This window comes from Eschscholzia californica, unplaced genomic scaffold (assembly GCF_041429995.1).
Source record: "Eschscholzia californica isolate CP2 unplaced genomic scaffold, dmEscCali1.0.p SCAF_1, whole genome shotgun sequence".
Classification (NCBI taxonomy): Eukaryota; Viridiplantae; Streptophyta; class Magnoliopsida; order Ranunculales; family Papaveraceae; genus Eschscholzia; species Eschscholzia californica.
In genome coordinates this window covers 31556439-31568807 of record NW_028238198.1, presented here as the reverse complement: position 1 = coordinate 31568807, position 12369 = coordinate 31556439, and positions in this window count along the sequence as shown.

Here is a 12369-nt window from a genome sequence, read left to right as displayed (position 1 = left end):
TCTTCCTGCGCCTGCCTACTTGATAATTTTTGCTAGAAGTTTTATAAAAGCTCTGGATTTATCACTTTCCTAATTTCATAATGTTTGAGTTGGTCTGGTTTCTTATTTTTTTTTCCTTCTTGTTTTATATTTCTCTTGTTGTTCTTGGTTTGTAGAGTTATTATTTATTATTTAATTAAAACAAAACTTAATTTTTCTTTTTCAGATTAGAGTATTTGCTTTTGTACTTGCTTAATTTCATTCTCTTGGGGTCTGTAAAATTACTGTCAAACTGTTCTAAGCTTTTATATCTATTTTGCTATTTTGTAGAGGAACAGTTTTTTTAGTTTAATTCCAGTATCTAGACTATCAATATCTTAGGTTCATCCTAGTTAGCTTATTAGTTTTCTGGTTGGTTAACTTTCTTAATTTTCATTAGTTTCTTTACTCCTCTTCATCGCTTTGCATGATTGTGTAATTATCTTTAGTCTGTTTCGACATCTATCTTTTTATATTATTTCAGTCATATATTAGCTTATCTATTAGTTACTCTGTAGATTGATTGTTGGTTGTTCTTTTGCATCGCAGCCTTAGTTTCTTGATCTCAGGCCCGTCTATGGTGTTTTCTATGTTGTGGTGCCCTTACATCGTTGTTCAGTGGACTGGAGCTAATTGAGCCCTTAGACCCCGAGTGTTTACTTTAGTGGGGTCTATAGAGCAGCAACCTCCTTGTTCCTGTTAGTGGGCCTTGTCCCCTTCTGGGCTTGTAACATGACCTCTATCACCACCACGAATTCCAACCTCTCCTGTCTTAGTTGGAATATTAGAGGCACCTCCACGTTTATTTCCAAAAAATACCTACTCAACCTAAAGAACTATAAGAAACCGGACGGTATCTTCCAATCTGAAACTAAAAACAGATTATGTAATGTGGCTAAGCATTTCCCTATAGGCAAGACCTATGCTAGCCATTACATAGAGCCCACCAATAGAGCAGGAAGCCTTGTCATGTTCTGGAAGCACTCCATCACTCTCTCCATCATGCAGTCCAGTCCCAACATTATTCATGCAGAAATTCAAGATAGCAATTCTAATAACTCTGCTTACATCACAGGTTTCTACGGATGCCCCTACCAGAAAAATAAATTTCATCAGTGGAAATTGCTTACTAATTTCAACTTAGAATCAGATTGCCCTTGGTTAGTAATAGGAGACCTTAACAGCATTCTAGATCCTCAAGAAAAAAGTGGGGGCAAGGACACCTCTAACTACTCCCTCCCCAAAATTCTAGATATCCTTCAACGACTTGGGTTGACGGATTTGGGTTTCCAGGATAACCCGTCTACGTGGTCCAACCGCCAAATAAATGGCAACCTTATTGAGGAAAGACTGGATGGAACCCTTGTTAATGAAACTTGGTTGTAGTCCTTTCCCAACTCTAATCTTACTCATCTAGATACTAGTGGATCATACCATAATCCTATCTTCCTTAACACCATCAAATTAAATCAATCTAAACCAAAACGTTTTAAATTCATCTGAACCTGGATGACTCACCCGGACTGTCATGATTTCATTGCTAAGAAATGGACAATAAATAACCTGGACCCCCCTGTTAATATTCAAGGTAACCTATCTTCTCTAGGTAAACATCTGTCCAAATGGAATAAGGAAGTTTTTTGGAATCTCGACTTGCAAATCAAAAATACAATAGTTGCCATCCAATCTACCATGAATGGTATTGACCTTCTCAACCTTAGGTCTCGACTAGAATAACTATATAGGCAACAAGAAAGCTTGTGGAAAGAAAAGTCTCGCAATAACTTCATAACGTTTGGTGATAAAAATACCAAGTACTTTCATTCCCAAGCAATCCGAAGAAATCGTAACAATCGAATCCTAGCTATCAAAGACCCTAATGGTGGTGTTAGGCAAGATGACCCCAATGGCACTTTCAACATCTTCACTAATCACCTTCTCTCTATTAGCACTACTTCCAACTGTCAAAGCTATCCCACAATATTGAATCTCTTTAACTCGGTCATTTCCCCCTCTCAAAATGAAGAACTGACAGTTATCCCAAATAGAGCAGAGATAGATCTTGCTATTCAATGGCTGAAGAAGGATGCGGCCCCGGGACCTGACGGATACCCACCCTTCTTCTTCCAAGCTAACTGGGACACAGTCAATCAGGATATATACCACTTAGTTCAAAATTTCTTCCTTACAACAAAACTTCCCCCTGAGACTAACCACACTCACATTTGTCTCATTACCAAAACAGTTATTCCCCAAACCACGGCAGAATACAGGCCTATAAGTTTGCTCAACACTACATACAAAATCATCACAAAAGTTCTAGTCGAGAGACTCAAGATCCACCTAAACCAGATCATCTCTCCATTCCAAGCAGCCTACGTTCCAGGTAAACAAAATATCTGACAATATCATTATAGGTCAAGAGACTGTTCACCCATTTAAGAAAATGAAAGGTGAAAAAAGATATTTTGGTCTCAAACTAGACATGTCAAAAGCTTATGATAGAATAGAATGGTCCTTTCTGGTAGACATTATGGAAAATCTAGGGTTCTCCGACCAATGGATCAAAATGATATTCACATGCATCTCCACCTCCTCGATGGCCGTACTTATTAATGGTCACCCCAGACCAAAATTTCTTCCTTCCAGGGGCATTAGACAAGAGGATCCCCTGTCCCCTTTCCAGTTCACTCTAGCCATGGAAGGGTTAAGCCGTATCCTAGCATCTGATCCCGACAACGATAAATTCTTAGGATTCCCCACCAATGACCCTAACCTCACTATCACTCATCTTCTCTTTGCGGATGATTGCATTATTTTATGTCAGAACTCACTGGAAAATGTACACAACCTCAAAGACATCCTCAACCTCTTTTGCCCGGCTTCTGGGCAAACCATAAATTATGCCAGATCCAATATTTTCTATTCCAAAAACTCACACCCAAAATTTAAACAAATAATCATGAAAACTCTAAAAGTCAAGTATGCTTTCACCTCAGAAAAATATCTCGGAACCCAACTTTTCATCGGAGCTCAAAAAACTAAAATATTCAACAACATTCTGGACCAGATAAAAACCAAACTGTCCAAATGGAACCACTCTTTCCTCTCTTAGGCCGGTCGCGAAGTAATTATCTCTGCTGTTGCGGTAGTTGTTCCCCGATATCAGATGCGATGCTTTGCCATTCCTAAAGGAATAAGCAAACGCATAGCGACTTTGCAGAAGTCTTTCTGGTGGGGAAAATCTAAAGGCATTTGTACTAAAGTATGGTCATACATCTGCCTTCTCAAAAAATTAGGAGGGTTAGGCATTCATCATCCTAACTTAGACAACACAACCCTCCTTAGTAAGCTAGCATGGCGGCTTAAGTCTGACCCAGATGCCATTTGGGTCAAATTCCTGAAAGCCAAATACTTTCCTAAGACTGACACCTGGGGCCCAGCCAAACCCCATCACTTGCGGAACTGAAAGGTTTAATAGAAAGCACTAATAGAAAGCACTATGATCTTATTGAGAATCATATTACCTGGGAAGTTCACACGGGAGAAAACATTAACATTTGAAAAGATAATTGGATCCCAGACATCAATCAACAGGTTCCAAATACTAATAACTCTACCCTGACGAAAGTTTCTCAACTTATCAGTAACGATAGATAGGATAATTTTATCCTCAATCAAACGTTTAATGACTCCACTAGTAATCTTATCAAAGTCATCCCTATTCCATATGAAGGAACAGATAAAATGAAATGGAACCTCACCCAATCAAGTAATCACTCGGTTCGATCTATGTATCAGCACCGTAGTTCCAACTCACAACTTACTCCACCACAAGATGTCAATTGGAAGTTTATCTGGTCAATCCCCACCATCCCTCGCATTCAGATGTTTATTTGGAAGATTTGTTCAAACGCTCTCCTGGTTCGAAATCGTATAGGTAAGTATCTCGGTAATAATTTTAATTGCTTAAACTGTACAGTCATAGAAACTGTTGAACATGTACTATTAAGCTGTCCTCTTGTCAAAAACATATGGTTCCACTTTAATATCATCTCGACTAATATTACTTCCTTATCGGAGTGAATTCTCTCGTGGTAAAGCCCGGAACAAATCAGTTGTATTGTCGATAACATACATTTTGTCACAATTTTATGACATATATTGAAAACTAGATGTGATCACTGTTTTTAGCAAACCTTATACAATGTTAGAACTGTTATTGAGCTTATCAGAACTTTTCCTAGGTCCAGTTCTACTCAGACCCGATCCCAGACAGGCAGCATAGCCAAGTGGCAACCCCCTCCACATCCCTTCATAAAAATTAATGTTGATGCGTCTTTTGTGAATGTTAAGAAAATTATAGGTACTAGTCTAATTGTTCATGATTCTCAATCGAAATTTGTCTGTGCAAAAGTAAATACTGACCGAGCCAGGAATAGTGAGGAAAGTGAGACAATAACCATTCTCAACAGTCTCGTGTGGGCAAAATAACATAATCATATGCATATCTTAGTCGAGATCGACAACATCAACTTGATACAACATCTTAATAACCCCAGGCACCAGGTGCAATGGCAATCAATGGTTCACATTCGCAAAATCAGAAACGTCAAGAGTGATCTCCATACAGTTCGGTTTAGTCACATCAAAAGAAACATAAATACTCAGGCGGATAAGCTTGCGAAATAGGCTCGGAGGACAGAAAAATCTAAATCATGGAACTGTATTCCGTACTTTCTTTAAATATGTATTGTAATGCTAAAATGGTTCATAGCTTTATTATAGAGTTAATTCCTATTTGGACCCCTACTTTGTGACCAGCTTCCTTTATGGACCCCTGTTTTCGTAAATTCAAATATGGTCCCCTTTTTTAATGTAAATGTCAGAACTATCCTTCCTATAAATATTTTTTCAAAATAAAATAAAATAAAAAATATGAATTTCCACCTCACTTCCTCCCCACCTCTCTCTCTACCTCACATCTCTCTCCACCTCACTTATCTCTCTCTCCACCTTACATCTTTCTACAACTCACCCCTCTCTCTTTCCAAGTCACCTATCTCTTCTCCGACGAAGGACCCAAACATAAACAAAAAAAGAACTCTCATCTCTCTCTCTAAACACTCCGACGAAGGTCTGTTGAGGAACAAACCGTTCTGGTCTGTTAAGGAACATACCGATTCGGTCTGTTCTTCAACAGACCTACCTCCGACGAAGGGAAACCCCTTTGTTGGAGTGTTTAGAGAGAGAGATGAGAGATCTTTTTTTTTATGTTTGAAGGTCGCCAGTCGAAAATTTTTCGACCGGCATCGTAGAAGAGATAGTGACTTGGAGAGGGAGAGGGGTGAGTTGTAGAGAGATGTAAGGTGGAGAGAGAGAGAGAGAGAGATGTGAAGTGGAAGTGAGGTGGAAATTCATGTTTTTTTATTTAATTTTATTTTGCAAAAAATATGTACAGGAAGGGTAGTTCTGACGTTTATATTAAAGAATGAGCCATATTTGAATTTACTGAAAACAGATGATCATAAAGAAAGCTGGTCACAAAGTAGGGGGCCAAATAAGAATTAACTCTTTATTATATTTATCCTTATCAAAAAAAAAGAAGTACTAGACCAATCCAAAAAAAAGAGGAAAAAGTGTACCAAGTAAATTTTGATTATGACATAATTTTTTAATTTAATTTGTGATATGAAATTTATCCACGAGAAACTAGTTTCATGATTAAATTATATTAAATATATCATATCTGTCTTTTATGGTTCTATTTTTTTGTTGAAAGTCTTTTATGGTTCTTGAATTGTAACTTATAATACATTGAACGTAATAATTATTAAATTCTATTCCCGGTGGGTTGTTGTACATTTGAGATCTAAATAAAAATAATCTTTCACAAAGCCGGTGAATGTTCATTTATTTAGTACTTTGAGTGCTATTGTGTTTACATGGTAAAAAGAGTCGGCTAAAGTTAAACAAATTAGTGAAAAAAAAACAAAAAAGATAGAGGAAGGTGACTAAGCGCAAAACGGAAAGAAGGAAATGACTAAAAAAGTAGAAAAGAAGAAAGGAGATGAAAGTGATAAGCTCTCTTTTGATGAAAAAAAATACTGCTACATGTTCACATATACTTCAACGTAGTAAAAAAGTAAAAATTATGTGTTACTAAGATGGTCCCCTCTTTCAGAAATAGCATTTGAGAAATTTGGTCAAAAGTCCCTAATAAATTTGATTTAGTTAAAAGGATGAGTCAATTTTTCTTAGTCTTCAATTTTTTGGGTACTTTTCCTATTTGCAACACCTTGCGACAACTTTGCAGCGCTTTGTGACAGTTTTGCAATGCGTTACAACAACTTTACAATTGTTTTGCAATAATTTTAGAGCACCTTGCAACACCTTACAACAACTTTGCAATGCCTTGCAACACCTTTGTAAATAATCTTGGATTTTTAACCAACTAAATTACAAACATTTGAGTTTTAAAAATAAAAATACATTAAATTAGGTCTTTAACAAAAAATTGAAAATTGTTTTTTTAACTAAAAAAATAATTTAAAACTGATAGTATTTTGGTTGTCGAGAATATAGGCTTTTGGTGTGAAAAAATAGTGAGCATAAGACTTGGTAAATCAGATTTGACTCTCTATTGAGTTAGGCGGAATATAAGATTTGGTCATCTTCATCACCTCTTCCACCCTCAAATCAGATTTGACCCTCTATTTGGTACGATACTTATGAGATAGATGAGACCGATATCTAATTTTTTTTTTATTCAACAGTCTTTGCTTTAGTTTCTTTCTTACTATTTCAAATATTCAATTACAAGTATACGCCTTCAACAAAAAAATTACAAGTACATGCGTCTAGGCTAATGATTCACAAAATTTAAAATTTAATCATTATTGTTTTCGTTGTCTTTTTTAGATAATGATATCTAAATGTGTTAATATAGAACTAAAATTTAATATTTTTTTCGTGAAAGAATGTAATTTGATTTATAATTATTTTGCCGTAAGTATTTAGAACTTCCAAATACATAGTTAATTCTTATGCTCATTCACTATTATCTAAAATATAACTAAAAAAAACTATGTAATTCAAAGTAGATTTTTTTTACTATTACATATACAAACTAATATTACATTCACTAGACTCAATTTTCTGTTTTTTTTTTCAGACATACCATTAAATTAATCGACAATAATAAAATTTGGAAATGATAAAATTAGAACTCTATTCTCTCAAGTTTTTTTTTGTTACGGACTATTCTCTCGAGTTGAAAGACAAACATATTACATCTTCCCGCTCTTGCATGTCTATCATTTTCCCTCTCCACCAGATCCGATAGAAAAAGATGGTGGAGTACTTCAATCATATTAAAATTTTGTTTTTCTTTATTGTGTTCATCTTCATTTGGTACAAAAACACATAACCAACATAACTAAACATGTTATTTTTTTCTTTTCTTTTTTGTTAAGGAAAAGACAAGCAAAAAACTACAGTGAAGACGAATCTACTAACTAAACATGTTAGTTAGTAGTCTGTTGTTGAATGAATTTAGTGAAAGAGAAAGAATATTAAATTGAAAATATGTGTATTTGTCGTGATATTCTCAAATACTATTGAAACGCAGATATTATTCCGCTTATAATCTAAGGCGAATCCATTTTTTAATACATAAAAACAATATAAACTGTTAATATAAGCACATAACATGCACTAACGGTGGTCCAATGCCAATTGATATTTACTGATCATTAGTGTTTTTAATCATAAATCTACTTTTATATAATTGATATAATGTTTATGTGGACATTTTTCCATACAACCAATCCTAACTCTTAGACTGCCGATCCAACAATTGGTAGTCCAGTTGGTCAATGCATCTACTCCGCAATGCGGAAGTCTTAGATTCGATCTCATGAAAGTACAAATCTAGGAATATTAAATTTGGATATAAATAAAATAATTTATGTAGGTTTTAGGCTATTTCATTTCAACTCTAGACTTTCTGGTTATGAGACATTTCTTTTAAAAATTGAACATACACTAAAAAGAATTGCGGAAAAAGCAAAGCTAATAAAAAAAAAAATTACATATTGCCAATCGATGTTTCTCGTTACAAGATGAAGGACTCCCATCTCAGGCCTCCAAACGAGGTCTCGTGAAACTCAAATAAATAGAAAGTTTTTGCCCCCAATGATTGGCAGTCGCCTCCAGTTCACAACAAGCCCTAATATTCTTTCTCTCCTTCCACAATGTCCACCAAATGAAAAACGACGATGGTGAAGAAACCTCTAAGGGAAGGTGATCTATCAATCTTTCATCTCTACAAGAATTCATGAGCGATTGTCAGACGAGTTGGATGTATCATTGGGATCGATTGAGTGAAAAAATCCCAGACAACTTGAGATACCAAGCAATCCGTCGTCGTCATACAATAATTATTTAAAACATAAAACACACACACATATATATATGTTAAATATGATTCATCAAAAATACATCAGTATATTTTCTTGTGTCTCTGATGTAATGGTCAATTTTACATGATGGAAAAAACAAACATTTGGTTTGACAAGAATTCACGTGCATATTTAGTATCAATATGGGTTTTATATCTTAAACTATTATTCATTTATACGTATACCTTTATAAAGAAAATATAGAGTAATATATATTTTAATTTATTTACGTTATATAAAAAGGTTTAAAACAATTTAGGACTCAATAGGGATGTCCCCTCTGTGGTACATCCACATGTGCTATTCTTTTGAACATAATATTATATGCATATTAGTTTCATGTGATTTGGTACCATTCTCTTCTTCACATGCAATTAAATTTCAAATACATGCATGTTTTCCGCGTAAAATTAAACTTCTTTTTTGTCATTTGTGTTCTTTAGACAAGAAATTTTATAACGGTGAACACTTTTACAATAGTCACTTGTCGTTCATAATTTTAGATTAGAACACAAATCACTTTCTAAATTGATAGTCTTGATGTGAATGCATCTACTCGTCTAGGTATATTCTTATCTACCATTACCATTACGGCTCGTATTTACTTTCTAGAACCTCACATATCACAATATTTCATTAGAATCCATTATAAGTTTGCCCAAAAGTAAATTTCATTGTCGGTTACGTAGTAATTGGTTTGATTAATTGGGATTTGATGCGTTTGATGTTTTATTACTAGAGATCATCACGAGACAACCTGTAACGCCCCAAATCTAGATTTCCACGTCGGCCGCCATGAAAACCTAAACTCAAAGCATTTCTTCGCAGAACAGTAAACATAGTCGATATATCCATCAAAAGAGACAAATAATATCAAATGTGAAGCTCATAAGAATCAATAAATCATCTAAAAGAAATCCATTAAACTGTCTTAACTCAAACAATGGTTCTGAATCATCGACACGTAGGTCGGACAATAACGAATGAAACAAATAACTATCTAGAAAGTGAAACTCCAAATAACTACCTAATCTCGAAAGCGAAAACTAAGAAAGAAGCTCTGAGCTGACGAACTGGGATCAAGCTGGTGGCGCTCCCCGATCTCTATCACCTGAAAAATAGTAGGCTGGGTCAGAACCCAGCTAGTAGATTTCTAATTACCTAAGGTCTAAATAGACCAATTCAACACAAAACCAAGTATCGAACAACAGAACAATAATAACAGTCCATTATGTTACACCTTTCGTGCTAACACAATTGAAGTCAACCTGTTACACGGTTGAAGAGATTCATACAATACAACTTCCCTTTTGGAGGGGCATAACCAATTTTGAGGTCCACGAGATGGCGTCACTTACCATTCATGTTTGCATCGTCTTAAACCTCTCAATAGACAAAGGATACCACCCAAAAAGGGGATCCGTGCAACACGAGCACAGTGCAACACGAGCACTTCACATATGAGCAGGAGGCGAGCCAACCTCTAGTTGGTAATTACTTCTCAAACTAGAAGTATGTGGTCCACAAGAATGATCTTGTGTTTGCATCGACTTAGACCTCTTCATCAACTATGGATACCTACCCAAAAAGGGGATCCGTGCAACACGAGCACATATGAGCAGGAAGCGAGCCAACCACCGATTACTTATGGATTACAATCGTCAATCCATATTTGAACTCAAACCCCTGGTCCACTGGGTTGTCCAATATCACATTGACAAACCCGTGTTTGCAATCGATCCACATGTCGAGCCAACCAGTCTTAGTTCATTCCATTAACGGAACTCAAGATCATGGTCCACCAAGTTATCTAATATCACATAAATAACTAGTGTTTGCAATCGACTCACATGTCGAGCCAACCAGTCTTGGTTCCGACTAGCCTATGCTTTCTAGGTTAACAACCTAAAGCAATATATCACACACAACTATTGGTAGCACTCATGCTCCAATACCACACAAATAATCTCATACAATCAATTATCAATAACAATAACATAATCACGAATAATTCTTAATATCTAGGCTGTTGTCCGGGTGTATATATACACCATATTTATATAACCTAAATAACCTAGGTTGCTGTCCGGGTATATGTATACTCCATTAATATAACTATAATGATCTAGGGTTACTATGTTGTTGTTGTAATTAGTTTCTAATCATAATATATATCTATGGTATCACTAATTAGTACTAATTTGATGATAACCTAACACAAATTCATGGTTTAAAGTTGTTATTGTTCTAACCATTCAAATCTAGGTTTAAAATTAAAGAGGGCTATATAAACCCTAGGGAAAAAGAAACCTACTTGATTTTTGTAGCACCAAGAAGAAGAAACCAAATCCTTTAGTAACCCTTTGAAGCTCCCTCACTTTCCCACACTTCTTCTCTCTAGAAATCACTTTCTCTCTCTAGGTTGTATTACTTCTTTCAATTCCCAGCTATTGAGAAGAAAAGAAAAAAAAAAGGGGAAAGAAATTAAAGGGTCGGGAAGGGTTAAGGGCTTTCAAGCTTTATAGGGGTGTTGCTATTGGCACCCTCGTTTTTGCTAATAGCACCCCTATAAAGTGAGGGTGTTACAATCTCCCCTCCTAAAAGGAAATTTCGTCCTCGAAATTGAACGTACCTAATCAGAGGAAAAGATGAGGATAACGGAGTTGCATATCATCCTCACGCTCCCAAGTAACTTCCTTGTCATTGTGGTGATGCCACTGAACCTTGACCATGGGAATCGTCTTTCGGCGAAGAACATGCTCTCTACGATCAATGATACGAACTGGTTCCTCCTCATATGACACATTTGGCTGGAGCTCCAAATCATGGTAATCTATCACTGAATGTTGATCTCCATCTCTCACATGTTTTCGAAGCATCGAAATATGAAAGACATTGTGGACTCCTGTGAAGCTTGCAGGCAATTCAAGACGATAGGCTACTTTTCCCACCTTCTCAACTATTCTGAAAGGTCCAATATATCTAGGAGCCAACTTTCCTTTCTTACCAAATCGCAAAATACCTTTCATAGGTGACACCTTCAACAAAACCTCATCTCCAACAATAAACTCCAAATCCCTTCGTCGGTTGTCGGCATAACTCTTTTGACGACTTTGAGCTGCTTGGAGCCTACTTCGAATTAAAACAATTTTCTCAGAAGTGTCCCGAATCACCTCTGGTCCTTCTAGTTTAGCGTCACCTGCCTCTGTCCAGCACAATGGTGACCGACAAGGTCTCCCATATAATGCCTCAAAAGGTGCCATGCCAATACTAGATTGGTAACTATTATTATATGCGAATTCTACCAAAGGCAAATGATCTTGCCAACTCCCTCCAAGATCTAGTATTGAGCATCTCAACATATCTTCAAGTACTCTGTTAACTCGCTCTGTCTGCCCATCAGTCTGAGGGTGAAAAGCTGTACTGAAATGTAAAGATGTCCCCATAGAAGTTTGGAAACTCTTCCAAAACCGTGAAGTAAAGGACGAGTCTCTGTCTGAAACAATAGACACCGGAACTCCGTGTAACCTGACAATCTCCTTAATGTAAAATTGTGTCAGTCGGTCCCCACTATCTGTCGTCTTCACTGGTAGGAAGTGAGCCGACTTCGTCAACCTGTCAACTATCACCCAAATAGCGTCAAAGCCTCTACTAGATCGCGGTAAACCCGTGACGAAGTCCATTGATATATTCTCCCATTTCCACTCCGGAATGGGCAACGGTTCCAAGAGTCCGGATGGATGTCGATTTTCCGCTTTCACCATCTGACACACATTACACTTCCTCACATACTCCGCAACATCTTTCTTCATCCCTGACCACCAGTACTGCCTCTTCAAGTCTTTGTACATCTTGTTACCCCCGGGGTGAACTGTGTACTTACTTCGGT